This window comes from Rhinopithecus bieti, unplaced genomic scaffold (assembly GCF_001698545.2).
Source record: "Rhinopithecus bieti isolate Rb0 unplaced genomic scaffold, ASM169854v2 scaffold_63334, whole genome shotgun sequence".
NCBI classification, from domain to species: Eukaryota; Metazoa; Chordata; class Mammalia; order Primates; family Cercopithecidae; genus Rhinopithecus; species Rhinopithecus bieti.
In genome coordinates, this window is record NW_016823868.1 from 75,259 (window position 1) to 79,799 (window position 4,541).

General features: G+C 51.4%; 1 long non-coding RNA gene across 1 annotated transcript; it reads right to left on the reverse strand.

Annotated features, from left to right (window-relative positions):
* Nucleotides 1–1,407: 1,407 nt before the first annotated feature.
* LOC108521916 (uncharacterized) lies at nt 1,408–2,025 on the reverse strand. Its single transcript, XR_001883314.1, has 2 exons — nt 1,877–2,025; nt 1,408–1,773 (listed from the first exon to the last, which is right to left on the reverse strand). It is a non-coding gene; the product is annotated as an uncharacterized LOC108521916 (long non-coding RNA).
* Nucleotides 2,026–4,541: the final 2,516 nt, after the last annotated feature.

The following is a 4,541-nucleotide window of genomic DNA, read 5'->3' on the forward strand; positions in this document are numbered from 1 at the left end:
ACTGGCAGAGGAGCCTCAGCCGGTGGTTTTCTGAACTTGAGTCCTGGCCCCAGGCAGAAGTGGGGAGTGTTCTTGGGAGGGCTTGGCCACCTGCGGCTGGGACTGGGTGCAGAGAGACAGCAGCCCTGCCACTGGAGCCTTCTGAAGGGTGGCTGGAGCTGCCTGGGCTGGTCACCCTCCACATTTCCAGCGTTTCCCAGGGAAAGATGCTCGAAGTTGCCATGCAACATGAGGAGGGTAGATCAGGTGGGAGGCTCATGAAGGGCTCACTGCCTGGACAGCATTGAACCACCAGGACCAGCAGCTAGGGTGGGTGGGGCTGCCTGGGGGAGGGGTGCCCTGGAGGATGTCCTTTGCAGGGGTTGGGGGAGAGGAGGCATGCACGAGGGTGGAGGGGAGCAAGGAGGTGGAAGGGCTCATCCCCACTGCTGCCCCCGGCAGCTTGCCATCAGATGTGAGATGGAAGTTTTGACTTAGACTGGTTTGATTATTTTAATATGGGACAGCAAACCTGGATTGGCCAAGATGAGATGGTTCATTTGCTGAAGCTAGATGAACAGCTTTGGGAACTGTCTAAGTTGTTAACGAAGGTGATGAAGGAGACCCATAGGGTATGAGGGAAGGCCAGAGTGGAATTCATCCTCATCACCTCCTCCATCCCCATCACCTCCTCCATCCCCATCACCTCCTCCATTCCCATCATCTCCTCCATTCTATCACCTCCTCCATTCCCGTCACCTCCTCACCTCCTTCATCCCCATCACCTCCTCCATCCCCATCACCTCCTCCATGCTCATCACTTCCTTCATTCCCATCACTTCCTCCATCCTCATCACCTCCTCACCTCCTTCATCCCATCACGTCCTCCATTCCCATCACCTCCTCCATTCTATCACCTCCTCCATTCCCATCACCTCCTCACCTCCTTCATCCCCATCACCTTCTCCATCCCCATCACCTCCTCACCTCCTTCATCCCCATCACCTCCCGACTTCCTTCATCCCCATCACTTCCTCCATCCTCATCACCTCCTCACCTCCTTCATCCCATCACCTCCTCTATTCCCATTATCTCCTCCATTCTATCATCTCCTCCATTCCCATCACCTCCCCACCTCCTTCATCCTCATCACATCCTCCATCCCCATCACCTCCTCCATTCTATCACCTCCTCCATCCCCATCACCTCCTGCATTCTATCACCTCCGCCATCCCCATCACCTCCTCCACCTCTACATCCTGAGCCACTTCCCCTCAGCTTCATTTCCTGAAACAGCCCTCCTCGCCCTCTCCAGCTTCCTTTCCTTGACCTTACCATGCTCCTTTCTGGAAGACACCAGTCCAAACTGTCTCCTTGGAAAAGCTACTTAAGCCCCACTGCCTGTCCCTACCACACCCAACATTCCTATCTGGGAAAGCGTTCCTCTTTATCCAGCACATGAGTCCCTGACCCCCAGATAAGGGCCAGTGCAGCCGGAGAGGAAGCATTAGTGCTACCAGGTAGAAAGTGGAAGGTACCTGGATCCACACCCCAGCAGTGCTTATGGGGCCAGGCCTGGTGCTGGTTCTTTCTCAGTCCTTGATGCCACCTCGAAAGGTGGGGATTGTCCTCCCATTTGGCCATGAAGAGCTGAAGCAGAAAGGTACAGTCGCCCATCTGTGCTCACTGGTCACTGAGTCGCTGCGTCCCCAGAGGCCCCTGGGCAGGGTTGATGGCTCTGCAGGTGCCCACACAGGGGCTTTCTCCTTCATTTGGCCACACTCAGGCTTTGATCTGAAACAATGAAAGCCCCTGAGTAACTGGTCCTTTCCAAGCCAGTGTGTGGACTATGGCAAGGAGATGCCTGTCCTGAGTTCAGGGGGTTTCTTTGCCTCACATGGATACTGTACGTAAATGTTGGCAGAGCCGCGTGAGCCTCGGCCTGCAAACTCAGGATGGCACCAAGCTGATTGCCTTAGCATCTTCCAGGCGGACCCTCAGCCTACTGAGTGGACAGGAAACCATCTGTCATTTAGAGTTCCTGCTCCCAACTCCCCCCAACAGCTGTCACCACCACCGTGGTTGTGCAGGTCCCAGGCCTTTCAGAGTGGGCCCTGATCACTGTCCACCCTGGCTGGGTCCGCTGAAACAAACATGGTCACAATCTCATGGTACCTTCTGCCTCGTGGCTCTGTGTCCACACTGGAGAGACTAGGACCCAATCCTGGGCCCCCTCCCACGGGCACCATATGGCTATTCCCCTCAGAGATGCACCAGGCCAGCCCCACTGCCCGCAAGACCAACCTCCAACTTCTCCTTGGCTTGGAATCTCCCGTTTCTCTCCTTGTCAAGGCACCCTGATATGGTTTGGCTCTGTTCCCACCCAAATCTCATCTCGATTTATAATCCCCACGTGTCAAGGGAGGGTCCTGTAATCCCCAGGTGTCGAGGGAGGGAGGTGATTGGATTATGGCGGTGGTTTCCCCCATGCTGTTCTCAGGACGGTGAGTGAGTGAGTTCTTATGACACCTGGTGGTTTTATAAGTGTTTGGCAAGTTCCTTCACTCGTCTCTCTCCTGCCGCCTTGTGAAGGAGGTACTTGCTTCCCCTTCTGCCATGATTGTAAGTTTCCTGAGGTCTCCCCAGCCATGCAGAACTGTGAGTCAATTAAACCTCTTTCCTGGCCAGGCGTGGTGGCTCCTGCCTGTAATCCCAGCACTTTGGGAAGCCCAGGTAGGTGGATCCCTTGAGGTCAGGAGTTCCAGACCAGCCTGGCCAACATAGTGAAACCCCATCTCTACTAAAAATACAAAAAATTAGCTGAGCGTGGTGGCAGGTGCCTGTAATTCCAGCTACTCAGGAGGCTGAGGCAGAAGAATTGCTGGAACCTGGAAGACGGAGGTTGTGGTGAGCCAAGATCATGCCATTGCACTCCAGCCTGGGCAACAATAGTGAAACTCCATCTCAAAAAAACAAAAACAAAAAACCTCTTTCTCTTATAAATTACCCAGTCTCAGGGAATTTCTTTATAGCAGCATGAGAACAGACTAAGACACACCCCTCCCTCATCCACCATGTGCAGCCAGTGAGCACAGCTCTTCTCAAGAGACAGGAGGTACCCGTGCCTCACATCAGCTTCTGCCCTGCGCCCTGCACAAAATTCCTGGCATCTTAGAATAGGGCCTGGGAAAATATGGAGAGAGTGTGAATAAGTTAGAATCTTGAGAATCATCCCCGTGTAGGGGCCTTCTGCAGCCAGGTGGCCCCTGAGGGCTATGGGGGTCCCCTGGAGGGAGCAAGAGAACCGTCTGCCTTGGGGACAATAAGGCAGGCAATTCAGTGCAGTTATGGGACTGCCAAAGTTGGTACCTTCTAGGGCTCTTCAGCCTCTGGTGGGTTCCCGTGTTTGTAAGGGCTGCTCAGAGGGACCATAGTTGGGGTAGAGCGAGATGCCCCAGGAACAATCGCCTCTAGCTGTCGCAGCTGTTAAATGGACATGTATGAAAACAAACCATCAGCGCCACCAGGAGCCACGACTGTCCCTTCTTTCTGTTCTGCAGGAGCGTGCATCACCTGTGAGCTTTGAATCACTGAGTCTGTGGGTCCTGACCCATTATTCATGCATTTGCAGAGCGTCCTGGGGCCACAGAAACTGGCCTGAGGACACTTGCCAACACTCAGTGCCCAGAGAAAGAGATGAACAAGCAATCCTGCTCCTTTTATTTTTTTGAGATGGAAAAAATGCACACTACCACACCTGGCTAATTTTTGAGTTTTTAGTAGAGATGGGGTTTCACCATGTTGGCCGGGCTGGTCTCGAACTCCTGACCTCAAGTGATCTACTCACCTCAGCCTCCCAAAGTGCTGGGATTACAGGTGTGAGCCACCGCACCCAGCCTGTTTCATCTATATTGTTCTTTGCCACACTCTCAGTGACATCAGCCAACTAACTTCTCTCTTCAATGTATCCAGCCAATTACATTCTGTTGGCTTCTAAATTTCAATAATCACACCTTTTGCACACAGACCACAAAGGGTGAAGAATGTAAAATAAATATAAATACTAAAATGTAAAGTTTATTTTATTTTATTTTTTATTTTTTGAGACAGGGTCTCACCCTATCACCCAGGCTGAAGTGCAGTGGCACGATCATAGCTCACTACAACCTCAAACTTCTGGGATCCAGTGATTCTCCTGCCTCAGCCTCCCAAGTAGCTGGGACTACAGGTATGCATCAACCACACCCAGCTAATTTTAAATTTTTTTTGTAGAGATGTGGTCTCACTATGTTACCCAGGCTGATCTCAAACTCCTGGGCTCAAGCAATCTGCCCACCTTGGCCTCCCAAAGTGCTGGGAATACAGGTGTAAGCCACCATGCTTGGCCCATGTAAAAGCATTTTTAAAAAATAGAAGAGAAAAAATTTTAGAAGGAAGAAAAAACTAAAACTAAAATAAATAAAAATCATACCTTTAACTTCCAGGATTTCTCACTGATTATTTTTCATGACCACCTGTTCTTATTTCATTTAAGCCAGTTTTTTTTTTTTTTTTTTTTTTTT